This window comes from Corvus cornix, chromosome 4A (genome assembly GCF_000738735.6).
Source record: "Corvus cornix cornix isolate S_Up_H32 chromosome 4A, ASM73873v5, whole genome shotgun sequence".
NCBI classification, from domain to species: Eukaryota; Metazoa; Chordata; class Aves; order Passeriformes; family Corvidae; genus Corvus; species Corvus cornix.
Window position 1 is genome coordinate 3815827 of NC_047058.1, and position 20548 is coordinate 3836374.

The 20548-nt window shown below is 44.3% G+C and overlaps 1 protein-coding gene and 1 long non-coding RNA gene across 7 annotated transcripts in view; one reads left to right on the forward strand and one right to left on the reverse strand.

Moving 5' to 3' along the window:
* The window catches only part of FGF13 (fibroblast growth factor 13), a 239730-nt gene that overhangs the window by 5945 nt on the left and 213237 nt on the right, over positions 1-20548 (reverse strand). The window lies entirely within an intron of this gene.
* LOC109145041 lies at positions 2829-19132 on the forward strand. The gene is made up of 2 exons (XR_005604674.1): positions 2829-6370; positions 10660-19132. It is a non-coding gene; the product is annotated as an uncharacterized LOC109145041 (long non-coding RNA).

Here is a 20548-nt window from a genome sequence, read left to right on the forward strand (position 1 = left end):
GTGGAGCTGCCCTTGTGCTTACAGTACCCTACAGAGGCGTGAAAGAAAGGAGGAAAAATTGTGCTCGTATAATGATTGTAATTTTGATTTTAAAATATCACAGGAAATTAAATGTCTCAGGAGCTTAAGATATTCTTATCTAGTTTCTAAAATATTCTTATGTGAGAAAAAGATGGTATTAGGAAAAAAAAGAAACCCACCACTCTGCATTTTCTGCACATCTTTTGCCATTTTGCCTTTATAAGAGAAAGAAAAAGCTCCCATTCTCTGACTGGCATTTGCTTCAACAAAGAATGTGAAGCAAGCAATTTTCTTCTTTTTTTCCGTTAAGCTAATTGGTTGTTATTTAGTTAATTGACAATTGGTTTCAATTGCTGTCAAATGGGGACAGTCACTGCATTTTTGTAAGATTTTTGCATAAAAGCCTTCCCTCACTGTTCCCTGCCCAGCACCAGCCATGGTAACAAAGACTATTGCAAGGGTATCATCCAATTAGCAGCAAAATGGAAAACTACAGTGCTCCCACTGGAAGATTATGGTTTATGTACAGTAATTTGGAGCTGTTTTGGGTACAAAAGGCCTGCTTGTACACAGCAGCAGAGGGTCAGACTGCAAACAGAACCGGAACACTTACTGTGGGGCTCTCAGGAAGCAAGTTAACCTCGGAATGAGCAGCAGCCCAGAATCCCCTGACACAGAGGGCCAGGAATGGTGGGGAGACAGAAGGAAAGACACCAAACCCCTCCCTCACTCCTGGTTTTCCCTGGGCCCTCATGGAAGTGCTGTGCTCCTGTGAGTTCGTGGCTGAGCCCATGCACAGCCCCACACCGAGCTGCTGGTGCAGCCCAGCCTGCCAGCCACCCCACGAGCACCACAGGGAAAATCGCTCCCTGGAGCATCCCGGGATTCTGCAGGAGCTACAAGGGGGTGGATCCTCACAACAAACAGCACAGAAACACAGACACCCCTCCATACCATGCTCAGTTATCAAGCCAAATTCCCTCCCAGTTTTTCAGGCACTAAAGCAGAACACCTCGTTCCCTGGACTGGGCTGGCAGAGATTTGTGCCCCTTTCCCTTGACTGACACGTGCCAATTCCCAGGCTGCAGCTGCAGCTTCAGCAAGGTGCTGCCCGGTGGAATGGCATCCTCCTTGCCAAATAAACAGCTCCCACACGAGCTGTTTGCAGAAACTGAAGTGCTCTGCCTGCTCCTGAATACCAAACAGCTGCTCACCTTTAGGAAGAGTTTGTTCCCACCCATCCCTTGCCTTCAGTTTAATCCAATGTATGTCTTTCCTACTCGTTACAAAACGAGCCAGGGAGGAGAACTGCAGAGGAAGCTCTGAAAAAGGAATGGCAGCACGGGGGCATTCCAATTAAAATGTACTCTTCTGAGCTTGGCAAGTCTGCGTGCCAAGCCAACTGAGTACGGACGGGACTTCTATGAGCACATCAATTCAAGATACAGTGCAGAGCAGCAACTGCAAATTGGCCATTATGTTATCTCTGCTGGCAAATTCTTTATTAATATACTGAGGAAGAGCACGCTAAAATCAGGAGAGGGCCGAGTGCCCCAATTAACACTGATGTTTTCCAGCTCACATCGTCAATCCTATGGAAAATTTATAAATATAACTATTGAATTCTAAGGCCAGTTTTTTTCTGTCCCTCAGCTGTCCTTTTAGTCCATCCTTGCAATGAAAATAATGCAAATGAGTTCCGGAAAGTCCAGTGTTAGGGTTACATTGTTACACAAAACAGATGAAGATTAATTATTTCTGTGAAACAGTATTTCAGTCTCTGCTTACCTCAAAAGTCACTGATGAGGGCACCTTCATGACCATAAACTGCAGTCACTCAAGCCCCTCACACATACACTCTTAACAATGAATGAATGAATGAATAAATAAAAGCGAAAAGAAAGTGCTGGATTCACTGTAGTCATGACTCAGCCACGCTTAAGTAAGCAAGGAGATGAACTGTCAGGGGCTGCTTCTTGGTTTTGAGCTGATCAGCTGAACTACTGAAAGGTTCCTTCATGAACAAGTCTGTAGCTGCATTGAATATGTGAAAAATAATTAAAAAAGAATAATTTGGTGTATGATAATACGGTAAAAAGGCCTCGTGGCATACACTTAGAGTAGTTGTATTTCCAGGCAGCTGACTAGATTGTATCTAAAATAATTCAAGCTGCACTACAGAATGCCAAGCCTGAAAGCTAAAATACCATAAGAGCGAAGCTGGAATTCCTCCTGCTCTATTTGTGCAGAAGACGTATCTGAAGCCAAAGCCCCTCCAAACTATCAGCCATCACACCCACCTACACCGCAGGACTGCATGTTAATTATTCTGTGCTCCAAATGACTCTGATGCAGGAACAGCCTCCCCATGAACAGAAAAGGGGAAACCTGCTTGTAAGGCAGGTATTTAAAGAGTGTGGCATCACAGGAGCCTCTCGTGGGGATGGCTGAAGCACAGTGCACAGAGGGAGGATGAAGACGTTTGCTCTCGGCTGTTTACTGCATACTGAATTTGCATTGTGGATACCATCAGCAGAGGCCATCACCAAATTCTTCAAGTCATGAGGTCAAGACTGGGTTTGTTCAATGTCTTTCTTTCACTGCAGGTTGAGTATCCTGAAGCTACCCTAAAGCAGTTTATTAGAACAATCACAGATTTTGTTCAGATGGACTTAGTGCTAGAGGCATGAGTAAACAACAAGAAAAGAAAAATTAACTTTGAAAAGTATTCAAGGAAAGTATTGTGTACTTGGGAAACTTGGAAAATGTTCTTACACACTGAGCATGTAATTATATTCCTTGTGATCAATGGCTATGTCTGCGTATGGAATTTATCCTTTATTTTCTCCACTTAATGAAAATTGGATTTTTTTCCCTCCATATCCCAATTTCTTTCAGGACTATAATGTAGCCCAGGATTCCATTTTATAATCATGAATTTTTGAAGGAGCCTCGTTAAGGCTCCAGAGCAGTGATTTTCTGCGCCAGTGAGCCTGCCTTTTTTTATTAACAGAGATTGATTTTCTCCATCTTGGCATGTGATGTTCCATGGTATATCCTCTGGATCATCACCCTGTAACGTGCAGCGGTATCAACAGCACAGGATGGGAATACTTCAACTTCAATGTTATCAGAAATAACAGCTTTTAGATCATCAGTGAGAAGACTGAAGCCAGTATTTCCTGAGCCACCAAAAGCCATTTGCTACAGCAATGGAAAATGACAATTACCTTAAAGCGATGTATTTTGTATCAGATATAGCACAGTTTCCACAGATAGCTTCCAATCTCACAATGCTGTCCATTTTGCTTAAGTTTACTTATTTTGAGGAATCCTGGTGATGCCAGTGGGAGCAACTCACAATCTGAGTACGTACAGATCTTGTGGGACTCTTTGACCGTGTAACTGTGACTGTATACAACACTGTCAGTCACAGCAAAAGATGATACCCAAAAAGCTGTGTGGGCTTTGAAGACAGGTGTGGGATCAGCTCAGTGAGGAGCATCATTCTGGCTACGCCTCTTCCAGGTGAGTTTTCAAAAAGACTTTGCAGGTAGCCCAAAGCCCTCAGTAAGGCCGAACTAACTGCTACCAGACAAGCCACCTGCTGATGAAGAGGGATTTGTGGAAGAGTGTAATTCCCCTTGAATTCACTTCATCTGTACTGGCCGTACAACCATGGAAGGAAGAAATTAGATCAAAAATTATATAAAGAAGAGACACTGAATTTATTCAGGAAAACGACTTAATGACAGGAGTGATAGGAAGGCAAAGTTTTCCTGCAGAGTGATCCCAAACAACTCCATAGCATGGATCTTCCTTACTGCTAGTGCAATAAACAGGAATTTATCAAGTGAAACACAAACTGTCAGTGATGTGTAAAATTATTTAGTACAAAGCTTCTGTGAAGAGTACAATGGAGCCCAAGGAAGCAGCTGGATAACCAGTATCTCCAGAGAAAGATTCCAGGTTGTCACTAGGTATTCTCTGAATCTATGAGAAAAGCACTGAAAAGATCCTGTAATGATTCCCTTGACATCGTTCCTTTGCACAGCAAATCAAATGCACAAACTCAGGGAAAAATGCCCACAGTGAACTGAAGTAGAAAACATATTAATTACAAATACAGAGTTTTAGAGGTGTGAGTTTTGTTCATTACTCTTTTTCTACCCTTATCAGTGACTCAGTTTGAAAAGCTGTCCAAGTCATCTTTGCCCAGATTTTTGAGTGGCATTTAGGCACATCAATAACCAACTATTTAAAGCTGGGTGTGCTCTCAGTGTGCTCTGCCCATGGAATGGATGCACTGCCTGATGACCCAAGGGAAAAGACTCAATGACTGTAAACAATGCTGAAATTTAATTGAGACAGGAACTATGCATAATCATATTATTGTTCCCCTGTCTTTTGGTGATGCTTCACTTTTTCAACTGTGTTGATTAACTAAAGCATTCCTTAACTGGGGCAAGAGAACTAAGGCATGATACATACAGAAAGAAGGTATTCTTCTGAATACTGCAGAGGAAATCAATCCTGCTGGAGAAAGCCTGTATTGTGGCTAAAAACTTCTGCAAGATGCCCAGGACTCCACCCCACAGATGTCAAACACAGGTCTCTTTCCTAATCCATCCCACCAAGTTTTGACATAGAATTTACTTGGTGTGAATAAGGAGGACAGAAGATCCACTTTACCCCAAATTCTTCTCTTCTGCCTCATGTTCACCTCTGATGATCCTGGAACCATTGTAAGGGAAACCTCTGCCATTACCTGAAGGATCAAGTCTTATTTGAATACATCCTAATGCTTGCATCTACCCTCTTTTAATTGCTGCAGCTTTAGGACATCAGACTTGCCAGTCCTAGTTCAGAATCAGTAGAATTCAAATAAAATAAAAGGAAGAAACTAGTCTTTAAACATTGTCTGTTTTGTGAAACTTGAGAAGGTTCATTAAGCAGTAAATGCCTGTCAGGTTTTCTGAAGGCTTTAAACCAGACTAACAGAGAAGATCAATGTGTGTGTTACAGTTCTGTTATTACCTAGAAGCCATTTTTAAAATCATATTTAATATCATATTTAATTTTTATTGTTTCCCACATACAGAATCCCTGTTACTGCTCCAGAAACTGCAGAGGAAAGCCTATATGTCCATTTGTAATTAGGCCTCTTTGGAGACAGATCTTCTTACACTTATACTCATGTAGGCATCGATTTGAGTAAAAAAGAAAACCAAACTAGAATAACTTTCCCTATGTCTATCCAAGGTTGTATTGTATGATAAAGCCCAAGGATTCCTGGAATGCCCTGCCAGGTTTGGTCAAGGACTGGTTTACACCACTACAGCCTCTGGCTAAGGTAATCTCCAGATGAAAAGTGGGAGATGAAAGTATCCCTGTACTTCCACACTGATCAAGTTTTCTTCTCTAGGTATGTGCACTGATCATTTTTGGGTGGTGAGCTTGCTGGACCTTGGATCAGATCTGCTACATTTTCTCATCATTCTCCCACCCACACGACTGAGCCAAGCATAGGAATGAAATCCTCCTGGCTGAGCAAAGCACCGAGAGCTGCCCCAGCAGAGCTGCTCAATGCCTGACCTGCCTGGCTCTTGAAAGGGGAAAGGGAAAAGATGTGCTCCCTGAAAACATGCTGGGAGAAATCCCGCCTCCTTGGCCTGGAGGAGAACTCGAGTCATGGTACAGCAGCACAGGCAGCTGCAGCAGGTCACTCTCCATGCAGGTAGCTGTGTGCAATAAACACCCAGAGCCACTGGAGCTGGCAGATCATTCCAGCAGCCTTGGGACTGTGCCAGCTGCTGAATCGTGCTCCCATTGAAAACTACAAGAGAACTCCCTTTTCCTCTCAGTAGGCTCACAGTTTTCCCCAGAGCAGCCAATCCTTTTCATAATTTTCCTAAGCTCATTATCTCTGTTCCCTGCGACAGCGGCTTCCACAGGTGAATCCAGCACTGCGGAAAACGTATTTAAAATGTGTCTGTTGTTGTTTTTTATCATAAGCACATTTCTTGGTTTTGGTTTTTTGGTTTTTTTTTTTACAGCTTTCTTCTCTCAGCTTTTAATTTTGGAAAACAGCACATAAAAGTACTCAGTGTGCCTCTTCTGTGCCATTCATTACCCCACATCTCTCCATCGTGCCTCTGCTTATTCATCTCTTGTCTTAACTAAGCAGGCCTAATCTTTTTAAATCTCTTCTCATATGAAAGTTTCTCGGTGCCTTTAATCATTTTCATTACCCTTCACTGAATTCTTTCTTTTTTTTTTTTCTCTATCATTTCCAGAATTGAAACGTAACATTTAAGAAGAGGCTGCACCATTGAGTTGCATAACAGAGGTAAGATATTTTCAGTCATTTGTCTTATGACAAAGTAAAATGGTCTTTGTTGCTCAGCCTCACTATTGTGCATTTGTACAAAAGTTCTCTATCTTTTAAATTGTGTCTCTGATAAATATAGTCCAATTTTGTGGTATTTCTGACCCTCTGATTAGTCAGTGTATCCAAGCTTAAATATTAAAGGGAGAAAGATGCAAAAGGCAGCTCAAACGGCTTTCTTCCCCAGAGCTAGAGCAGAGAGCCCCAAAGATGCTAAGCAACCTGTTTTATAACAAACCCATTATTACATAGATAACCTGCCAGACACTGCAATCAGATTTCCAGCAGTTATAATTGACATCAAATCCTGGTATTGTCAAATCTCTCCAACACAGCTGTTGAGCAGAATGTCCTCAGCTTAAGTGTGTCACATACTGCTTTTTAAAAAAGAACAGATCTAAGTTGAAAAAAATCCCTTTGAAGTGTGGGGATCATCTTCTGCTCTCAGTTACAGACAGCCCTTCATCCCAGTTGTTCCAATGGCCAAGCCCTGAGCCCACTGCCATTTGCTGGACATGGCCAGTGGCATCTCACGGACTACGAGGAGCCAGAGCCTTGGTACAACACAAGTCCCTTGTTTTCAGGAAACTGCTCGTGGTTTGTTCCTCTGAGAATTGCCCTCCAGCTCTTCCTTTGGTTTTGTGAGCTTCTGCAGAGGACGCCCAGCAATGCTGGACACGGCATCACCAAACAATCCCCTGGCACTTCTGTGGTCCAGCCTTCCCAGCACTGGAGAGCTCCCCAGACAGGCTCTGTGGAAGCAGCAGGGCTAATTAGAAGAGTATGGCATTTACTGCTGTATCCTAGATACAGGACACCAGCCCTGGGCTAAGGAGATGGAAGAGATCTCCTTTGGACTGACACCCGTGAATTCATGCAGATTTATCTTAAAGGGCTGGAAAACAATAATCTAATCAGTGTTAGCAGCGAGCTCTAAATCCGTCTCTTTAATTACAACCAGGGACGTGACCCTTTTTGCAGTGGATGCTCCTAAAATTCTATGGAAAATCACGAAAGCACACAAAGCTTTTTCTCTTTTGGGGAAGAGCAGCTGAATTACCAGGAGTCAGAACAAGTGCTACCATCCTTCCTGTGGGAATAGTGATAGCAGGGTATGCTGTCTCTGTGGTAACCTGAGCCGGGCTGAAAGCCTGTCTTTACAAGAGCTCTGAGTGCAGGTGGGGAAATCGATGTGGAAGTGATCCCCTTGTTCTTTGCTGCTCTGCTGAGGTGCCATCCTATGTTTCTGATGGGAAACTCATGGAGGCAGAGCTCTTCCACCCACAGGCTGGGCAGGCAGCTCTCCCAAGCACAGCCTCTGCTCAGCCTGGACCTCCCCAAACCTCCACCTGCCGCTTTGCTGACACCAAAGAAGAAAGATGGGGTCTGCTCCAGAGGAAGAGCTCACATGCTGCTGAACGAGCTCTTTTTCTGCACACCAGAAATTGCCTCTGTTCAGTGACTGTGAGGAGCTGCAAGTGGAAGATAAATAACAGCAGGAGCTGCAGAGAAGGAATAATGCCACACTACATCAAACAGGTTCTTGCTTCGCTGTCAGCTGAGAGTCTGTTCCACAGGAAAGGCCAGCCCTGCCATTTGGCTGTATGCTTTATTAATGTGGATGCGTATTTCTGGTCTCTGGCTTAGCTGATCACTCGGTTCAGTCTGTGCTCTCAGGCCGGGTTCTCAGCACAGGCTCTGTCCTTTCCTCCCTGAGTGCCCCCAGCAGTGCCCCAGGCCGCTGTGCTCTCTCGCCACACAGCCCTGGGCACTGCCTCCCCTACAGCAACACTGCCAAACGTATTTGGGATCCCCCTGTAAAGCTTGGTAAAGTTATAAATGCGGTAGAGTTTTTGGACTGGCATTATATACTAAAAAATAACACCAAACTAGCAGGCCTATGAATTAGGCTTTTGTTCTGAAGCATTACATTGCAAGCGTAATTGTTAACATGGATAATGCCAGTGCTGGGAAACTTAAGTAGGACATTACACTCAACAAAAGCAGTGACTCCTTCAGAACCTGATCCAAAATGTATTTATTATAACCAAGGCAAATATTACCCATGTCTTTACTGCATTTTGGTTAGCTCCTAATGTTCAGGTAGCCTGCAAAGACACACAGACATCTTGCTAAGAAATCTACGATATTTGATATTCGTCACTATTAATTCAGCTCACTTGCTTACTACAAAGTGTAAATATAAAAGACTGAGCGTAATAATAATAATAATGTGAATGTCCCAGGTTCAAGGACCTGGTTAGCTCCGCCCCGAGCAAACCAGCACCTCTATGTGACCAAATGATAATGAGACCTTTTCAAATGAGCTTGATTTACTGAAATCTGTTTATTCATGAATGCCACGGGTGGATGTTTTTCAAACCTCAGTAGTTTGACAGTGCCAGGGCATTACTGGCAGCCAAACCCTGCTTCTTGATATAGACCAGTGATGCTCTTTGGAATTTCCCCACCCTCCCTAAATGATGCTATTGACTGTATGCTGCTAAGAGGATCTCGGAGGGATGTTTGTATTGGAGATGTAGGCTAATTGTGAGATTTGAGAGATTTCAGATGGCAAAACCTTTTAATAACAAGGTAATAAAGGATTATACAACGGAGATGAGCTGTAAGAGTGACTTTATTTGAGAGCTGATGCTGACTGGTAGAACACATTTGTTTCAGCAGGTAAAGACCCCACCTAAGGAGGGGCACTTCTGCAGAAAATAGGCTAAATTTCTCTCTGTGACATACACGCACATCTTGTAAGCAACATTTTACGTCTGGGGAAGTTTTCCAGCACTTTGCACAAGAAGAGCTGTGCAGCAGAGCAGAGCCCAGCTCCCCTGCATGGGCACAGGTACCAGGAGTGCCACATGCCTGGGTGTACCTCGGGGACATCGTGCACTGGCACTGCAGTCACTGCATTGCTCCAACAAGCAGTTGGCACTGTGCAGCTGGAGAAACGGGAAGTTTCACATCACAGTCAGCACTGGAACTGCAGTGTGCTCTCCAGCAAAGCCTGAGTATGTCCCTGGGAACAGCTGGGTCAGATGAGGAGGCAGAAAACACCCCCTTCCGCCTCTCCTTGTCCCCTTGGAAACCAGACCCTGACACATCAGACAGGCCCACAAAGCTGCCTCCAAAATACAGTTTCTTTTGGTTTTATAGTTGGTAGCTCTAAACAGGGTTCTCCAGCTAGACAGATAATGCACAAAGAAGCAAACATATTGGAAAATACCTCATTCCATGATGTGGCTGCGCCATTAATGTCTAGAGACTGGGCTGGGTATTGCATGTCCTCTCAACAGGCCTCCAGCAAGGCAATGAAGCTGAGAAACAGAAAGCCCTGTCCTTCCAAGAGACTGCCTGAGCACACAGATAAGCTTACAAAGCTCTGTTTTCTTTCTCACACAGGGATATGGATGTTGCAAAGGTCTGTCATTTGGCTGTTTTATGACTCCCTGCTGCCCCATGGCTGTGTAAAAGATTACTCTGGAGCCAGACTTTTGGGAGACACCATGCTGCTGTTGTCTAAGCAGCAGAGGAGAAACAGGTCCCTGGTAAAACACTTGCAAACCTAATTTAAGCTTGGAAGACACCCAAATGTCTCTGGGAGGTGCAATTTAAAACCCTAACCTAAGATAGCCTGGACTGCAATCGCAGATTTCTGGGAATGTTGAGGGACACTTGCTCCATGAATCAAACACTGCAGATCTCTGTATCATAACATTTCAACAGAAGAGCTGTTCTGAGTTCTCTCACAGTGAAAAAACTAGAAAAAACACTAAATTCAAACATAGGTATGACCACTACCTGACGTAGACATCTGCACCAGCAAGCCTCTGGGGCTTTCTGAGAATTTGAGTCAAAGAACCCTTTCCACCTCCATCTCCGTCTCCATCTCAATCTCAATTTCTCTGACAGTGTTACCTGTAGAACACACAGGGAGCTCCCTGAAAGGATTTAGAAGGGTTTAAATGAAATCTTTGTCCCTGAATCATACAAAAAGGGAACTATGTGAGCACTTTGATTTTAAAACTAAACCTTGTATCTCTGCCTCAGGAAGTCCTTTTAAGCACAGTTAAAGAACTTCTGGCACGAGATTAACAGATGCTGTGCATTGTATTACAAGGAGGAATCTGAAAGCCAAGTCCGAGGTTTAGTTTGAAAACTACTGTTGTATTTTTTCTTGCGGTATCTAAAGTGCCTTGGATCAGTTCTGCCTCTGAATTCTGGTTCTCTCTTTCCAGGTCAGCAAATAACACCTGTCTGCAGCCAGCCAGGGAGAGAGCAGAGCAAAACGAGCCTGCAACTGAATGTATAAAGCTGAGCCTGTCCATCAGAAAAGATGATCATCTTTCAATTTCCCCACTGGCTCATCTTCCATTTCACTGTCCAGGGAACCTGTTGTTCCTGTTGAACCTAACAAACAGCGGAACAGGCTGGGGAAAGAAGGCATGGCAGACCAAGGATTTAGGGATTTGCTGATGAATCATATCACCTGCCTACTGAAGTCTGCACAAAGAATATGGGCTGGCAAGTTCAGAACTGGAGTTTTCCTGCAGCCACAGTGGCAAAGCTGATGGGGGTGTTGTGGTTTAAACCCAGGCAGCAAATACCACACAGCCACTTGCTCACCTCCCTGCCTTCACAGTGGGATGGGGAGGAGAACCATGGAGAAAAGAGAAAGCAAAACTTGTGGGTTGAGAGAAGGACAGTTTAATAACTGAAACAAAGTAAAATGGACACTACTAAGAAAAAGGAGACGGTTAGAGAGTAAACCCAAGAAAAACAACAGAGTTGCTCAGCACCTGCTGACTGACACCCAGCCCATCCCTGAGCAGCAGCTGGTCCCTTCCAGGAAACTCCTCCCTGTTTCAATACTGAGCATGACATTCCATGGCATGGAATATGTCCCTGGCTAGTTTGGGTGAGCTGTTCCAGCTGTGGTCCCTCCTGGGTTCTGTGCACCTGCTCACTGGCAGAGGCTAAGCACTACTGAGCCACAAGCAAACCATCACTGCGTTACCAACAGGATTCTCATGCTGGATCCAAAGTGGGCACTGTACCAGCTACTGAGAAGAAAATGAACTCTGTCACAGCCAAAAGCAAGACAGGGGCCAGGCCTTTCCTACCACGCCACAAACTGAGCTGCAGAGGTGCTGCCCGGTTCCTCCTTCAGTGACTGTGGGGGTGAGCCCAGTCTGTGAGCTCTGCTGGAGACCTTAGCTAGACTGGTCCGTTCCAGGATGTCACAGCTCAGCAGAGCAGCACAGGCTGTCCCCAGGTGGCCCCAAGTGTTCCACTCTGTCACCATATGAGACAGGTTAAGTGAGCTTTAATACCAAGTACTGCACAGAAGAGGATTTCAGTTCTGCTCTCGTCTAGGCCAGGGAAAGTCTGCCCCAGATCAGCCTTGGCACTGGGAGTCTGATGGCTGAAATGGAAAGAAATTACCTTGGGTACATCCAAGATAGAGGTTTTGCTTTGCAGTATTTATGGGGATTTCTTTCCCCTTCATGGAAACAGCCCCCAAACCTCACAGTCTTATTTTGGCAAAGGTCCCATTAAAATGAATCATGAATTTGCCTGAGTTAGTGCTCCAGGACTGACCTCTAAATTGTTGAAAGTGAATGACATGTAAGAATTTATGTCAATTTTCCAAACTGTTCAGCAAAGGTAGACAAAAATCCTGCTTTGAAGCTAGAAGGTGTGTGGCTGAACTCCTGGTCTGCCATGAAATCCCTCAGCCCAGGCTTTTTAGTGAAAAACAGTGCCTTTCAAGCCTCGTATTTTAACCGCTGTTCTTCTGTACAATGCAGAACTCTTTGTCTCGTTTCTTTGGTTCAAGTACAGCCTCCACCACGACCAGCTTTATGCTGTAAGTGACACCCTTGATCACCAGATGATGCTCTCCTCATGGGGAATCTGTAGGTTCCTTCCTTTTCTCCCTCTTGCAAAATATTCTAGAGCCTGACCAGGCAAGTGTACCTTCCCAGAGGGACCCGTGGGTATCACTGGATCCCCGCACGGCACCTTCAGGGCAGTCAGACTGGACACCACACTTTGCTTTAGGCACTGCCTTTGCATCTGTAGGATCTGCCACAGCTACAGCACAGTCTGTGGCGTAACAGGCAGTGAACTCTTCCCTGGACTTGGGGGTTTCATCTCTGAACCCCTCACAGCCCGGGGTGTTTTGCTGAACTGGAACAACGTACAACAGACTGGGGCTGCTGGAGCTCGGGGTCCCCAGGTGTGCCTGACTCACACTGTCCCCAGGCAGTGACTGAGCTCGGGGTACAGCAGCACCTGCAGGAAACCTTCACAGCCCGGCCCTTGATCCCAGCCCCAGCTTTGCCACGGCCACGGTGCCCAGAGGGACCAGCTGCTTGTGTTCACAGCAACACCACTTAAAAATTAGCATCTTAGCAGGGATTCCTGGACTTTCATTACAGTGAAATGTTTTCAGAATTATTCCTAAGTGGCTTTGCCTAGGATTAATTGGGTCTACAAACTAATTATTTTCTTTCTGCAGGTTATAACAGTTTGTCTGCTGGTCTCTTGTCTTTTTAAGCTCCAGCTGGGGAGATTCAGCTCTTCACTTCAGTGTCTCCCACCACTGGATGTTTGTTATTGAAAAGCAGCTTCTGCCAGAGCTGCAAACACAGCCAGGAAAGCCCAGAATGCAAACTGGAAAATGATGAGGAAGAAAAGGATTAATTTCTTCCTCTAGATTTTGCAAAGCCATTACCTGTTCTTGAATGACATTTCCAATTCGACACTGGGAACCGCTAAAGCATTTACATAAGAATGCAAGAATGCACGCATTATCACTGCAGGAAGCACTTAAAATTTAAGATAATTATATAGTATGGAAACCATTTCAAAGGACTCAAACAAAATAACAACTAATTCTAGAGAGTCACCCTTTAAGATGATTATTACTCTGCACTACTGCTGATCTTCCACTAAAAAAATCCTTCTCTTTACAATTATATGCACATTATAAATTCCTACTTTGTTCTTCCACCATCAAGCTCCTACAGCTGCCACTGACAAATTTGCATTCTCTGAGAGCTTAACTAGACAACCAAAATATTCACAGTGGGAACAGAGGTAAAATACAAGATTGCCATGGTTGGATGCCACCCCCCCTTCACCCCTGCCTCACACTGGGCCCTCTTCCCTGGGCTCCTACAGCACTGGTTTGCAACAGGGACACAGGGAGGATCCTCTCAGGAACTTGACATTTCTCTGCTACACAGTGAACAGCAGAAGAAAGAATCCTACGCTGGAGTCAGCAGCTTGGGTGACACATAAAAACCTGGCTGGGCGTCGTGGGGGGAACCCCTCTGCCTCCCACCTCTGCTGCTGTGTTTGCAGCGAGAGCAGCACTCTGTAACCCGGGATGCTGCTTCTCATCTGTGCAAAGTAATAGAAAGCACTAAAAATGTATTAAGTCAGCTGCTTTCCAGACCAAAAAATCACATTTCAACTGAAGAAACCTGGCATGGGAAGAGAGAAGCACACTTGTGAGGTGAAAATGTTCTGCCCCACCAGCCTCTCTCTACCTGCTGCTTCCACTCCCCACTCTGACTCCTGCCCTCCTGCACCACTGCTGCCATTCTCTTCTCTTTTCCCCAAGTGTCCCAGGGGAAAAAAAAAAAAAAAAATCCACCTAGCTCTACTGCTCAAAGCAAACTCATTTGGGGAAAACTTATCTGCCAAATCCTAATATGTTTTTATTGGATATCTGCTGAGAGAGATTTACAGCTCATGCCAAAGTCAAACTCTATTTTTTTTTCCCCCCACAGCAAGGGCAAAAGTACAACTCAGAGCAAATGAAAATTTCTTGTCTCAGATATTATGGAGACTTAAGAAAGTCCCATACCAAGGCTCTGACTTAATGGACAATAGAAAGTATTTTCCAAGTCTACTTATTGGAAATAATAGCAGTGAAAAGAGCTGAAACTTCCCCACAAACTTCAGCCTGAGAAAGAAAACTGATATATTGAAAATCTTAAATTCTGACAAAGTACAGAGTAAATTAAAACAGTATCTGGTAATGGGAAGAGCAGCCAGCTCACTAATAGGTGTTGCTCCCTGGGCTGCTGCAGGTTTTTCACACAACTGTCTCAAACAAAGCACTGGAGGTCTGAACAAGCAGGACTGGCAATGGGGCTCACATGGAATTTCATTAGGCTTGGACTAGAGAACATTTCAGACAATGCTGGCAGGAATTCCCATCTATTAAATACCCATTTACAGGAGCAGGACACCAGCAGCTTTTGCAGAACACCCTCCAGAGCTGTGTGAAGGGTTACCAGGTACCTGAGCAGGCCAGCACAGGGCCAGGGCATTCCCTGAGTTATTTCAGTCCCCCGGGGCTACAGCTTTTCTCTTCTCTGCTCCCCTGGGCTACCCAGCCACTGCACTCCAGGGGCTGCTTCTGCTGGCAGGGATGTGCTCATGAAGCCTCTTACCCTTCAAACACAGACCTGTGTTGGAGTCCTGCTTCCCTACACCCAGCAGGAGCTGTGCTGCCCCTCAGGCACACATCACCTTCCCTCCAGGCTGTCCCCACTGCTCCAGTCCTGCTGTTTGCTCCAGCAGGGCTGAGACTGCACTTCTGCAGTCTCCTTCCTGAGACGTCTCCTTCCATGTATCTGCTTCTCCTGCAACATGTTTTTGGGGATAGAAAACTATCTCGAGGAGTAGCCAGAGATGCTCCCTTGCCTGCCTGAACCCTGAGTGGTCATGACGAGGAGCAGCCACAGAGGCACCAGTGTGTTCTCTGCTCTTGATATGCCTCATCCCATCAAAGATCACAGCTGTCTCTTCCAGTTTTCTCAGATGAGAGAAGACAGGAGTTGCCAGCCTACAACATCACTTTTTAAAACAGGCTTGCCAAACTCACTCCCAAATGAATTATGTAAGTCTAGCTTAAACCAACCAGCTGCCCACCCAACACCCAGACTGCAAGGACCTGTCGAGACAGAGGGAATTACACAGAAAGCAAGATGCTCTGTCCTTACAGCAGAGCCCATCTTTCATGTATTGCTGTCACTGAAACCTTACCATTACTGAAAAAAGACAGAAGAGCTGTGCCAAGTGATGGTCTGGATGTCATCTTCTGCTGTGGACACCACCTCGTCTGACCTTTCCAGTCAGCCAGCACCGTTTGGGGTCAGGACACTGCAGCTGCCCAATTCAAGCTTGACACTTCCCAGAGTGGCCCGGGACAAGTCTCTTCATGACTTCAAGACTCATTTCCCAGGGGGACACTCTGGGAAGCTGAACATACTAAAAGGAGCAAAGCACTGTATGCAATTTCCTGCTTTGTAAGACAACAGTGATTACAACTGTTAGAAGCAATGCATGTTTGCACTCCATTGTGAAAATGAGGACTACTAAATAATATCTGAGTGTAATCACATTTACATAGTTGAAGTGTGCATAGAACAAAATAGTCTTTGAAGAGAACCACCTCTCCTGCTCCCAGCAGCTGCAGCCAGTGTGATGCAAGAATGCAAAGGGCTGAATTACTTCTGCAGCCAGGAAAATGATTTATATATTTTTACATCATTCATGTGAATTATATATAAAAAAAGGCGTATAACCTAAGAATTGAATGATGTATAGACTAGTTCATCACTGGGGTTTTAATACGATACCTCTAAAATATGCATATGGATCAATGATTTACTAATAATCTACTTTTACAATACAGGCACACAGACAGATGCAAAGCACAACAGGTTTAAACCCTTTAAACCCCCCAATTTCCATTCTCACTGATACAAAAAAAAAAGTATTTATATTAAGTTGGTTTTATTATCCCTTCATAAGTCTTAATCCATTAGTGGGCTACCTTCTACCACAGCACATAAATAGATCAGCCTTTCATCATCAGAGACCTTTATAATATTGCTGTTGTTCATTTACTCTTAGTTTTCTGGGTATGCTGAGCATATCCCAGGCATGCAAGAAGGACCTACTTGCCCTAAAAAACTCCAGATCAAAAAAAACACCTGATAAAGATGAAAAATATTCATCAGAGGCAGCAGGAAATAAGGGGAGCAGAGCATGGCAGAGACAGGCAGCAGTGATGTAATTTCAACATTTTTTTAAAAAAAGTAAATCCTTAGAGCTGAAGTGCATTTTAGATTCAGTAGCAACTTCAGCACTCCCAGTAAACCCCTGGAAGTGCTGCAGTGCTTTAGGAATGTGTGTTCCCGGTGCATCACGACGCTTGGCTCCTGTGCTGCTCCTTGGTTTCAGAAACAGAACTCGTCTGCCAGCAGCACCTCCCAGCACTCAGATGTTATTCCCACATGAGCATTTTCACAAAGAAGGAAATGAAAACCTCGTTCTTACATGTTTTGCCCAAGGCTAATGAGGAATTTATTGCCCAGCATGGATTAAAACCCCAGAACACTTCTTGCACCACTACTGTTTTTAGTACAGACTTTTTCTGTACTTCTGCTGACTCCAGCAAGCTCTCCTGCACACTGAGGGCAAGACAAGTTTTGAGGCTCTTGATTTATTGGTTTTTAAACCCAAAAAATGCCCTGAAATAGTCCCAGTATTTGTCCTTACCATCTCCTGCTACATTGCTAAACCTGTCTTTTGCATTTTTCTGCAAAACTTTTCCCACTCAGAAGATGCAGCAGGATTTAGCTAGGACTAGCAGAGGAGTGCCCAGTCTCAAGTTCCACAAGGATCATGGTCACATCTGCCTTTTCCAAAGTGAAAAGGCTCAGGAGCAGCCGCTGAGGGTCCAAGCCTCCTGCCTGCAGGAAGGCAGCTCTCATCCCAGCAAAGAGGAGGCCGCTGCTGTATTTACACTCACATCACGTTCCTGTTTACATCCACCACAGATTCCAACTGGAGCAACTGCACTGTCCTCTCACTTCTTAGAAAAGCTGCATACCAAGGAAAGCAGGGCACACCCCATCCTTGGAGGTGCTCAAGGCCAGGCTGGACAGGGCTTGGAGCAGCCTGGACTAGTGGAAGGTGTCCCTGCCCTTTGCAGGGTTGGAACAAGATTATCTTCAGGGTCCCATCCAGCCCAGGCCATTCTGTGACTGTGTGATGATTCTACATCTTCAGACCAACCCTCTGCACTTTATTCCTGCTTTCTGGAGGGAGAGTTTCCTCTAGCAACACCTTGGTGACCTCCACCTGCACTGTCTGACTGCAAAGGCCAAGAGGGCAGTGAAACCTTTCAGGTGTTTTTACCTGATAAAGCTCTTCTCACCCTGAGGCTGGCTGCATGAACTAAGCTCTTGGCAATGGCAAACTGCTGGCACCAGCACCTGGCTGGCAAAAAGAGGGAACTGGGCTACACCAGCAGCAAGGTGCTACCATGGTTTTAAACATCAATTCTGTACTACAAAGCTTCTCCATCCCTTGACAAAATGAGTCCATGGCGTGTTGGAAGGGAAATCAGTGGGAGGAGCTGCTGGTGATCACTCTATACCAGTAAAACGTGGTTAATGTGCATCACCAGTTGCCCACTGCACCAGTTACAGTGTGTAGCTACAAGTCAAGTATTCTATTTGTGTAATTACAAGGAACTGGTCTCTGGGGGTTATACAAATAATTCAGTATACTAGCTAAAAATGAGCTTTCTGAGAACATTTACACTAGTATAATCTGATGGGATGCAGAGTTCTGGAAAATAAATGCCAAAGGGGGATGAAAAAACAGCTAAAGCTAATTTATTTTTTAAATCAAGTGAATATTAGCATTTTTTTGTCCGTATTTGCTCAGCTTTAATGAATGGCTTCTTCGCTTCTTCATTGCTATTTCTTCTTCTTGGGCAATATATCTCAACTTGAGGAATTGTATCCAAGGTTCAGCTCAACTGCCAAGGAGTGAAATGCAGTTATAATAAAGCTACACTGCACTACACGTGGGAGGCACCTTTGTCCATCAGCCTTTCCAGGGAGCTTCTAAAAAATAACCCCTGTTATTAAACTAATCACCTTGTGTCAAATGGCAGCATGACAAGAGAGACAATTTACCTGGGTAATAACTCAGCAATAAAGGTATGTACAGAGGAGGAGGAAATTAGGTTGTTGCAGACACAGCAATAACATAGTGAAGAAGAATCCAATATTGGAAGAGATAAAAGTTTTCCATCCCAATATTCCTCCGTGACAAGTATGAAAGAGTATGCATAAGAGCAAGGGGAAAAGATGAAAGATAGCAGCACAAATGCTTTTGAAAAGTGAGCTAACAGGTAATTAATGCCTCCAAAGAAAGAAGATCAGAAAGCTGGCACAGATGCAGATCTCATGCCACACACTCTGGGCGTTGCTCTGCTAAATGCTCTGCGGAGGGGATCCAGCCAGGGGCTGCCTCTCCCTGTGGGAGAAGCCTGCTGAGCTCTCCCCTTTCCACCCACGCAGGAACGTAACTGGTAGAAGGGGACAAGCAGGGTATTGGGGTGGCAGTGGTGGTGACAGAAACAAAATGTGTAGCAGTGACATGTTTTCTAACAGCAATGACAGATTTTAATAAGCAAGCTATTCTTCAGTTTTGATTTGAGGTGTATATAATTAGGTAATGTGGGTGTTGAGTGATAAAACCCACAAGAAACACACAAATTACAAGCACTGATTTTTTGAAACCATGGCCTGTTTCAGACTAAATGGCATGACCTATTTTTATTGTATTATTATATTTGGAAAATAAAAGGAAAACTTTTCTTTTTCATCTCTTCTTCAGCATAGGAAAGATTGGAGACAAATGTCACTGCTATTTTAATGTCTCCTCTTTCAAAACTTAAGAACTTTTATTTGTGGTTGGATTTCTTTTTCTGTTAACTGGCTTCTTCCTAGAAGAGATGAGATCTATCTTGTTCTTTCCAGATTTTCCAGTGATCACTTTTACAAACTTCCCTACAATCCCAGTTAAATATTTCTATGTTCCAGATTTGAATAAGACCAGGGAAAGCTAGAAATATTCTATGGCTGCTGACCAAAACCAGGAATTTACAATGGATTTCAAGAATGTCCTTTTGAAGGGAATATGACTGCTCAAAAAAAAAAAAAAATCCTCTCTGAATTTTCAGTCATTTCCTCACGTGGCAAGATCTCTCCATGGGCTCTGAAAGTGAAGTGTCCAGTACAACTTCCTACAGAGCCTGTAAGAGTTCCTACTCCTCACTAACAGGCTGAACAGGGGATCAAGAGAGCAACTGCATAAAATACGTATTTCTAGCCATCTCAGGAATTTAATCAATTCCTTTTAACTAAGGTAGATTATCTTGATTAAATTTATAATGTGAAGTCTTTCGGTGTGCAGGACAATGTCTTGTTCTAGTATCTTCACAATCTTTCATACAGGCCTCCAGTGGCCACCAGCTCACGAATTACCTTTTTTAGAGCAAGTTATCATCTCTCAGTCATATGAATGTTATGTAACGACACAACTTTATCTCTAGTGCCTGCTATGAACAAAAGCACAGTGTTATTATTTCCCAAGAAATCCATCTAGCAGGGCCGACCAAAGGTGGTTATTGCAAACACTATCAAACACACATCTGGGGAACATCATTTGCCCAAACCTCTTGTCCTGCACGTGGTACAGAAGCTCTGCCCAGCCTTTTCCAAGCTCTGCTCTATCCAATGTGCTGCACTTACCCAGCACAGGGCTCTCCCCTGCAGTGCCATCCCCAGCTGGGCACAGCCTGGCCAGAGCTGCCCTGAGCCCTGCCAGCCCCTCTGCAGCCTTCTCTCAAGTGTTCCCCAAAACTCATTCACTTATTTTTGCATCATGATAAGGTATTATTACAGCCAATAAAAACAAATTTAGTCCCATGGGAAACACCAGGACTACAAAACCTGTTCTTACTTCAAATCGGTATGAAGAACATCAAAATCTTGTATCTTTTCACAACACAAAATATTAGAAATAATCTCCTGATATTCTTAAAATGCTACATTTAGGCTATTATACAACAGAAAGACTGAAATTGCCATTTTGAAATGGTGGGTTTTTGGCCATAATACTACTTTCCTAATCTTTCCTCAGAAATTTTAGAAATCAAAACTTCTAGCTTTTCTTCTGGATACAGCTGTCTATCTCCCAGCTTTCTCTGCTGAAACCTGCTTTCCTGAAGTCTTTGTT